Source organism: Fukomys damarensis, unplaced genomic scaffold (genome assembly GCF_012274545.1).
Source record: "Fukomys damarensis isolate Sample0158 unplaced genomic scaffold, DMR_v1.0_HiC HiC_scaffold_39, whole genome shotgun sequence".
Lineage (NCBI taxonomy): Eukaryota > Metazoa > Chordata > Mammalia > Rodentia > Bathyergidae > Fukomys > Fukomys damarensis.
The window spans coordinates 43,087,910-43,097,272 of NW_022900951.1; the positions used below are offsets into that span (position 1 = coordinate 43,087,910).

Sequence of the window (9,363 nt, forward strand, 5' to 3'; positions counted from 1 at the left end):
CCTCCCCCTTTTTTTTTTTTTTTTTTTTTTTTTTTTAGTCAGGATCTCATTATGGATCCCAGGCTAGCCTGGAACTCCTCCTGCTTCATCCTCCCAAGTGCTGGGATTACAGGCGTGCCCCACCACGCCCAGGCCCATTTATATTCATGCCTTCACCTAGCACTGAATTCCAGTAAATAAAGAGAGAGAATGCTAAGCATTTTACCTCTTCCACTTTCCTGAGACTGCTAAGCACAGCCCGCCAATGGGAACGCTCCATTTCATGCCTTTTTAACTCTAACCCAACCCATTCATACACCTGAATTTTTCCACGGGTTCCTAGCACGGCTTCTCCAATCTCCTTCTCCCTTACTAACTTTGCCCACCAAGACCAGCATTGGACGTTTCCCCTAACCCCTGGAGCCATAAAGACCCTATCTGGGCATTTCCTAGTCACTCTAAACCTTCCACTCCTTCCACACTCCCTCCTGATCTGCTGTCCCCAACTCCTGCATGAGCTGGCCTAGACTCATCCTCAGGAACCCCTTCCCCTGAGGTTCCTCCTCTAGAACTCCTTTCTCTCCCTAAGACCTAAGGGCACCTCCTCAAGACCTTTTCACAAGTCACACCACCCAAAACTCCCGCTAGGAAAACAACCTTGCAAAACACCTACTGTTCCCCCTCCCTCAAGATTCCTGCCCTAGAGCCCCCACCTTCTCTAATCCAGTTTCCCAAGACTTCTGCTTAGATGCGCTCCCTGTCCATCTACTGAGAGCACAAAGCTACTATCTTTCCATACTGTAACACCCTCTACCAGACGATCTGCCCCCCAAGACCCATTCTGTTGAAAGCTCAACCTTCCAAGAACCCGTTTTCAGATCTCCATTCCAAATTCCCGCACCATTTGTGAACCCTACCTGGGATGCCTCCACTCTTTCTCAAGAGTATTCCTACGCTTCCAACACCAGCACCCACTCAAGATTGTGGCAGATACCCCAACTACCAATACCCATCCCCCACCCCAGGACCCCGACCAACCCTGGGATCATGCTCCAGCTCCCCGCCGGCTGCACCGACCTGACCTCTACGTGACCCCGGTCCCGACCCCAGCAGTCGGTACCGCCCGCGGCCCGGCTTTCTGACCTTCCGGGCTTGGGCACCCGGTTCTGGTGTTTACATCAGGCCCCACTTCCGGGGGAGGGAGTCTGTGCCCGGAAGTGACATCTTGGCGGAAAAACTTGGTCGCGGTCCTTCTCCCTGGTGTGCGGGTCTTAGGGACATACCGTTCAATTAGTAGGGTTTTCCTAGGGGAGCTCGGGGAGCCGAGGAAGGTCGGCAGGATGGTTGGAAGCTCCCCGAGGGCTAGACTGAGTGAAGTGGAAAAGGGCGGAAGAGAGGCTTTCTTTCCCCTTAGTACCGGAAAAAGGCGGAGTCTTCAATTTGTCAACCCACATAGAGCTGGAGGCGTTAACCTTCCAAACCAACCTTATTTGGTTCCCCGATTGGGCTAGAGGACCTGCTGTTTGCTTTAAATCTTCCCAGATTTAGGGAAGTGGCTTTGAAAGGCTCAAGGCGGGAGTGGATTTAGAGCCCCTGGAGCCTTTTTCTCCGTCATTCTTTCTTCCTGGAAAAATAGTAGGAGTGGGATTTTGCTTTCTTACTCTCCGCCCTATCCCCTGCCTTGTTTTAGTTACAAAATAAAAAAATTTTATGGTAAGAGGTATGAGTACTTACTGTGGAAACAAGAAAAGGTTGTGTGTGTGTGTGTGTATGTGTGTGTGTGTGCGCGCGTGCGCGCGTGTCAGGTTATGTGCATATTGGAAGTATTTCTCTTTAGGTAAATTTTAAAAATTTTTAGACAGGGTCTCGCCATGTAGTTCAGGCTGGCCTTGATCTTGCAGTGCCCAGTTTAGCAAATGCTGGGTTTACAGCGTGTGCCACCATGCCCAGTTTAAATCTTCGTTTTCAACAGGGTCTTGCTAAATTGCTCAGGCTGTGCTCAAATTTCCGGTCCTTCTGTCTAAGCCTCTTGAGTAGCTGGATTACAACCATATACCACTGCGTGTACTTTTTCTTATAAAAAATTTTTTTTGGACGAGGTCTCCCTACTATGTAGTTCTTGTTGGTCTTGAACTCACTATTTAGGCCAGCTGGCTTTGAACTCACGGCAATCCTCCTACTTCAGCTTCCCAAGTGCTAGGATTACAGGTGTGTGCCACCATGCCCAGATTGAGCTCACTGTGTAACCCAAATTGGCCTTGAAGTCTAGCAATCCTCCTGAATGCTGGAACTACAGGCATGCACCACCGGCCCACTATACTTTTCCACCAGTGTACAAATCTAAATACTGGAGTATTCTTGGGTATTGCTATGGTTTGAATAGACCCTTAATTTCATGTATTGGAAATTTAACTCCAAATTCACATCTGAATGGTATTTTAAGGTGGGATCTTTGCAAAGTGATTGAGTCATGAAGTCCTTGCCCTCATGAAAGCATTGATCCATTCATGGATGAATGGGTTGTCTGGGGTGACTGTTGTTGCTGCTGCAGTGCTGGGTACTGTAGAACCCAGAACCCTGGACATTCCTGCTAGGTGAGCGGTGCTCCAGCTGCAAACCCAGCTCCATGTGCACCTTTCTTTCTTTCTTTTTTTTTTTTTGGTACCAGGGATTGAACCTGGGTCCTTGTGCTTGTGAGGCAGGCGCCGGAACCACTGAGCTAAATCCCCGGCCCAAAAACAGTATTGGGTCATTGACTCTTTTTCTGTGTTCTGTTTTTGTATTTGTTTTTATTTTTTATTTTTATTTTTAGACAGGGTCTCACTATGTAGTTGAGACTGACCTGGAACTCACTATGTAGCCCAGGCTGGTCTCAAACTCACAGCGATCCTCCTGACTTAGCCTCCCGAGTGCTGGGATTACAGATATGCGCCACCACGCCTGGCGTCCATGTGCGCCTTTCAAAAGCATTGTTGTTTGGGGTTTTTTGGTTTTGTTTGAGGTCTTTTTTTGGCTGTGTTGGAAATGGAAAACAGGCGAGAGCTTTACCATATGGCAACATCCTCAGTCCTTAGGTTACATTTTTCTGTATAAGGATTAAGGTGGAGAGAATTTTATTGCCCTGCCAATTGAAACCCGCTTGTTATCTTTCTAAATCTATATTTCTTGGAAGTTCAGATATAAGGCTTAGCTTCAATTTGCCTTAATCCTTACACAAAAAAGTAATCTCAAGTCACCTGATTTTATCAAATTGGTTTTCCCGTTTTTTTATTCCCTATCCTCTCCTAACAAGGAAAGTAAGTGAAATGACTGAGCTGCTTTTTTTGTGGGGGTACTTCTTTCTTCAGTCATTCTCTGTCCAAATCAATCTCCTCTTCAACTCACTGCAATACTTACTCTTTTATGGAACAGTATTGCCCTATTCTACAATTACAATTAAAGCTATTAAAATTGTTAAGTTGTACCGAGGCAGGAGGTTCGCCATGAGTTCAAGGCTAGCCTGGACTGCATATCAAGACTCTCTCTCTCTCTCTCAAAAAAAAAAAAACAAAAAAAACCCAAACCCATAAATAAATAAATAAATAAATAAAGGTCTTTAGTTCTGGGGAAGCATGTCACATAGTAACAGACAAGTGATACAAAGACTTTCCTGTCATTACTCCATTTAACCCTAGGAGAGACACGGCTGGGACTTTGGAATCAAATTTGACTTTAAATCTTTCAACCTGGGCATTTTATGGAAATGAAGTATGACTGCTAGGGGGGTCTTGGACAGACCACCAACTGCACTGAGTTAGGAGCAAAATCGCCTTTATTACTAGCAGCTTGGAGGGATTTAAATTGCCTAGAAAGCATCATACAGTTTACTCTCATTCTTATACCTTTATGTTTCTGTGGGAGGGGGAAACAGCCATCAATCTAAACATAATTACATAAGCAGAGGGGCAAAGAAGTGGGAGCAGGAGGTTTGGCAGGGCTTTCTGAGTTTGCCTCACTCTAGAAAGTTTGCATTACAGTAGTGACTATGGTTACAATATACCTTTCTCAGAAGGCATAGTTACACAGTTACTAACAAATTGCACACTTCCTCAGAAGACACAGTTACACAACTATAGCTGCCCCTTTTTATGTGGGAGACAATTTCCGCCCTCAGAATCTCTGAGGCTGTTTTCTCATTGGTAAAATCAAGCTGGCTGGGCATGTTGGCGCAGGGTTGTAATCCAAGCACTCTAAAGGCTGAGGCAGGAAGATTGCTGTAAATTCAAGGCCAGCCTGGAATACATAGCCAGACCCTGTTTCAAAAAAACAAAACAAAAAAGAAAAACAAGACCAAACGTAAAGGAAAAATCATGGTATTGATGAATAGCATTTGTCAAAAGAAGATGCATGTGGCTGAAAGACATGGCCCAGGATCATCGCACCTGCACCCCGGAGCCCGAGCATGTCCAGCGCCTGCTGCTGTCCTCCCAGGAAGTCAAGAAGTCTGCCTACTGCCCCTACAGCCATTTCCTGGTGAGGGTTGCCCTGCTCACCTGAGACAGGTCGATCTTCTCGGTGTGCAATGTAGAAAATGCCTGCCATGCACTGGGCATCTGTGCTGAATGGACTGCAATCCAGAAGGCCATCTCTGAAGGGCACAAGGACTTCAGGGCCATTGCTATCTCCAGTTTGGCACTGACTGGATGTGTACATGACCAAGGCAGATGGTACTTACGTGGTCAGAACAGTCCAGGAGTTTCTGCCTGTGTCATTTGGGCCTGAGGACCTGCAGAAGATCTAGCAAAGGCCGCAGAACACCCTCTGCCCAGAAGGCCTTGGGTTCCCACAGGTGTTTAAGGGACCAGCACTGGAAAACTTCAGAAAAATGCCAGCTCGGGGATACTTGGCAAACAGGCCCCAACTCTGCTGGAGATGGGCAGAGATAATTTTTCCTTACAATCCTAAGTCTGGCCTGCTTCTCCAGCACTGCTGGGGGCTCTGTCCTGTTCTGGGTGATTTTGCCGATTATAAACATCACAGAACATCCTGATTCAGAAGAACACATTTTGCTCTTTGTCTCTGTTGTTGCAGGGCAATTTATATTTATATTTATATTTTTTGTTTTTTGAGACAGGGTCTCACTGTATAGTTGAGACTGACCTGGAGCTCACTAGGTAGCCCAGGCTGGTCTCTAACTCACAGCGATCCTCCTGCCTCAGCCTTCCGAGTGCTGGGATTGCAGGCGTGCGCCACCACGCCTGGCACAATTTATATTTTTAGAAAGAATTGGACACTCTCTGCTGGAGGAGAAAACAGGCACCTTGGAACCGTGTACCTTTCAGTGTGGAGGCTGGGTCCTTGTTATGACTTGTGTCTTGAAATCCCCCCAAAGCTCATGCAGTTTTAAGTGGAGCTTTTTCTGTAATTCATTCATGGTGCAATGCTAGGCACTAGGATTGAGGGTGTACTACCTGCCTAAGTAATCTGCATAAAAGGGACAGAAAGACACTGTTAAGGTCCCTCGTTGTTTTTGGTACCTTGTGTGCAACATGTTTCTTTTCTGAGGTGCCTGTCTGCCATCCACCCTGCCTTGGAGCCAGCCAATTATGGACTGGAACCTCTATGAACTGTGAGCTAAATAAACCTTTCTCCATTTAAAAAGAAGAAGAGGAGGAGGAGGAGGAGGAGGAGGAGGTGGAGAATGTGAACATTTCTGCAGTTGTAGCATGAATAAAATATATTTGTTACTAGGGAATTTTTTTTGGTACTGGGGACCAAACTCAGGCCCTTGCACTTGCCAGGCAGTTGTTGTGCTGCTGAGCTACATCCCCAGCCCAAGAAAATTTTTTAGCGTTTTTTTTGTTTTGTTTTGTTTTGGTACCGGGGATTGAACTCGGGTCCTTGCACTTGCAAGGCAGGCCACCGAACCACTGAGCTAAATCCCCAGCCCCCAAGAAAATTTTTTAAGGTAACAAATTCTTGGTTTATTTGAAATATATACATATGCTTGGGGCTTTAGAGATTTGCCCTCTGGTTTTACTCTCTTCTTATTCTTCTACAATAGAAGTCCCTTTTTCACTACATATTCAACTATTCTTTCTCTGGTTTCTTCACCCTATGATTTACAAAAAATAGGGCATAATTTGATAAAGTAGGGTGCCTTTCAAAGTTATGTATTTTATTCTTATAGCTGCCACATTGTATATCCTATAAAGAAGACCAATTTCAGTGGTCCAACATTTAACAAGCATATTGTTAGTGAATTGTTAATTTACTTTATTCCCAGACCACAAGCGACACTTGGTGCAAAACAAGAAAAAGCACCAAGTAAAAAGCCAGTGAAGGGCTGGGGTTTAGTTCAGAGGTGCCTCATCTGCCTGGCAAGTGCAAGGTCCTGAGTTGAATTCCCAGTATCAAAAATAAGCCAATGAAAATGAGAAAAAAGAAGAGAGCTACTAACTAAAGCCTACATAGTTGTGTGTGTGTGTGTGTGTGTGTGTGTGTGTGTGTGTGTGTAATTTAAAAGGATATTCAGTCCTAACAATGACTGGATACTTTTTTTTTCACAAGTCCACTATAGTGAGTTTTTTTTGGGTTTAAAATGTCACGCTTTAAAATGAACTTTCTAGGAAATTTTTGTCTGCTAATTTTCACAAAGCTTTCCAACCCATCTGTAACCTCAAAACCTTAACAGCTTTCAAATAACATTTTCCATTGTAATAAACTATAAGACAAGTTAACTTGTCTAAGGGAAATACAAAGTCATAGTTTCATCACAAAGTAAATTTGACTTACATGAATCAAGATTTCCAAATTTATTCTTGTCCTGACAGCTGGCATCACTAATGCTTTAACAAAATCACTTAAAATTAGCCAAGTATCTAGTTATATACAAAAGATATACAAATTAAAACCATTTAAAAAGGAACAGATACCATAATTTGTCCTTGGCCATAACTTCTATATTCAGAATGATTGTGAAATTAAACCCTAAGTACAAACTGTACACCTTGTGCTCCAAGTGACTGAATGGGCAGTCTTCCACTGTCACACATTTAGTGTCTCTGGGGGATCGAGGAGAGAAACAGCATGATACTTTGAATTTTTGTACTTTTACTGACTATTGTGCATGTTGTGGTGCTTTGCGGTAGGTCTGGTTAAGGCCCATAAGACAAGACTTGAGACTTTCCAGGGCATATGCAGTGTTTTGAACTACTGATGCAGGTCAGCTTTGTCCTGTGATGCTGTAGAGTGCTAAATGAAAGCCGCTCCAGCGATAACTAGGGCAAATACTTAAGGTATTGGTCAGCATCTATCAAACTTATTTCTCCAAAAAATATTGCTGAAATTTCAACTTTGCAGTTTTCAGGCTGCTGATGCAGAAAGTACTGGGTAAGAAATTGATTTACTGTTGTTGGTGCAGCTAAGTCAAAAGCAAGGACTTTGAAAAGATTCAGATGAGAACCAAGACTTGTCATGTAAAGGTACAAGATCCCTGTAATGGATGTAACTGTACTGTATACCTGGAATGTACCAACAAACTCAAAAAAAGAAAAAAAAAAGATTCAGATGAGAGAATGTCTTCTGCTTCATCCAAGTGAATGGTGAATGCAGGCTGTTTACTGTTTGCTTTCCACGGTGGTAGAGTAGCAAGTTCTCATCACTGACAGGAAAATCTTTAAGAAGGGCAACCCGCCCAGTCTTCAGCCTCTGCTGCTCCCCCCGCCAACACTGCGGTTCCGGGCCTTCAGCACCGCCAGGCCGGCCTGAGCCCCCGGCTGTTGGGCAGGCGCCTCCTTCTCCGGGGTGATGGGGTGATGTTCTCCTGGTCCTCCGGGAGCCCCGCCTGCTGCAGTGTTAGCAGCGCCCAGCCCTAGACGCGGAGCTGCCCAAGCTGCCCAACATCGCCGCTCCCTCCACGGGGCAGGTGTCGGATCATCTTGTGGCAGCTTGCATTTTGGCCCACAACTGGTTTGTTGACCTGACCGCCTAGGACACTCCAGCCAGCGGTGCCACACACCCCAAGCCAGGCTGCCCGCGGTGGTCCGCTCCCCTGGCTCCGCCCGTGCTGGATGGAGGAGGTCGCCAAGTAAGGAGGTAGGCACGGCACGGCCTACCAGGGAAATCTTTTTTTTGTTTTGTTTTTTTTTTTTGGTACCGGGCATTGAACTCAGGTCCTTGCGCTTGCAAGGCAGGCCACCGAACCGCTGAGCTAAATCCCCGGCCCCTAGGGAAATCTTTGTAACTGTCTCTTCTTTCTTGGTCTTGAAGAACGTCGTTTCTGTTTTATATTAGACAGCACCTTCGATTTAGTTGTTCGGACTACTAATTATGTATTGAAGTTGGATACCACGGCCAGACAGATACGGTGTCACATTCCTGTGATCCCAGCACTCTGGGAGGCTCAGGCAGGATGCGAAAAGTTTGAGCCCAGCCTGGGCAATTTAGTGATTCAGTGAGACCTTGTCTCAAAATGTAAAAAAAATAAAAAAAGGACTGAGGATTTATCTGAATCCCCACTTCTGAAAAAAGTTATATAAGTATATATCTCACTTGCCCATAGTATGCCTTGAAGAGACACTCCTTTAAAAATTTTTTATTTAAAAACCATGTGTGGTGGCACACTGCTGTAATCCCGGCACTGGAGAGGCTAAGGCAAGAGTATTGCTGAGAGTTGGAAGCCAGCCTGGGGGAAAAATTTTTGGTATGTTGACTGGGCTGTTCGCGTTTGTTCCTCAAACAATACTATTACTATTATCAAGTAGCTCCTTCTAAAAGTGTCTGGCCAAATAAACGTGCCTCTCCTTATAGAGTTAGAGAATGGAGGGCTGGTTATCTTGAGGAAAGTCATGATAGCAAGCTCTTCTTGACGTTTGTGCCCCTCACCACAGGGACTCCCTTTGTAGCCCAGAGTAGCCACGAACTCTCAGTGATCCTCCTGTCTCAGCTTCCCAAGTTGAGATTACAGGCGTGCACCACCATGCCTGGCATGTGTCCTTTTATGTGGTCCAAATCTTGAGGAAACCCATGAGAACATCTACATGTGGGTCCTGAGAGGCAATGCTGGGATCCCATGTCTCAGGCTGAGGTCAGGTCCAGGCCATCCTATTGTAAACCTGCTCTAGTTCTCTTGAGAAGTCTATGTGCAGGGCTTTGGGAATTGTTTTGAGCGTGTGTTCTGGGATCTTCTAATTAACAGGTCAGGCGCACTTGCCTAGCCAGCTTTGCCACGCTCTAATCTCCTATGTCAACTTGAAGCAGAGAGAGTAGGCAAGAGCCCACGTGGAAGGGGTAGGGGATCAGACATAGTCCCCAAGGTCACACCAGCATCTACTCCCTTCAACTGTGCCCCACCTCCAGCTTCTGTCACCTTCCAGTAACAGCATCAAACTATGATCTCATCAG

General features: G+C 45.5%; 1 protein-coding gene and 1 pseudogene across 9 annotated transcripts in view; one reads left to right on the forward strand and one right to left on the reverse strand.

The window, feature by feature from the left end:
- Wdr45 (WD repeat domain 45) overlaps positions 1-1,400 on the reverse strand; it is a 6,209-nt gene extending 4,809 nt beyond the window's left edge. For 3 of the 9 annotated variants that reach the window (XM_010606327.3, XM_010606332.3, XM_010606323.3), the window contains exon 1: positions 1,057-1,256. The gene's annotated coding sequence lies outside the window, so the exon portion shown is untranslated. The other 6 variants (XM_010606331.3, XM_010606325.3, XM_010606330.3 and 3 more) reach the window with 3 other exon arrangements.
- Positions 1,401-4,261: 2,861 nt separating this feature from the next.
- Positions 4,262-4,759, forward strand: LOC117284781 (annotated as a pseudogene).
- The last annotated feature ends 4,604 nt before the right edge of the window (positions 4,760-9,363 follow it).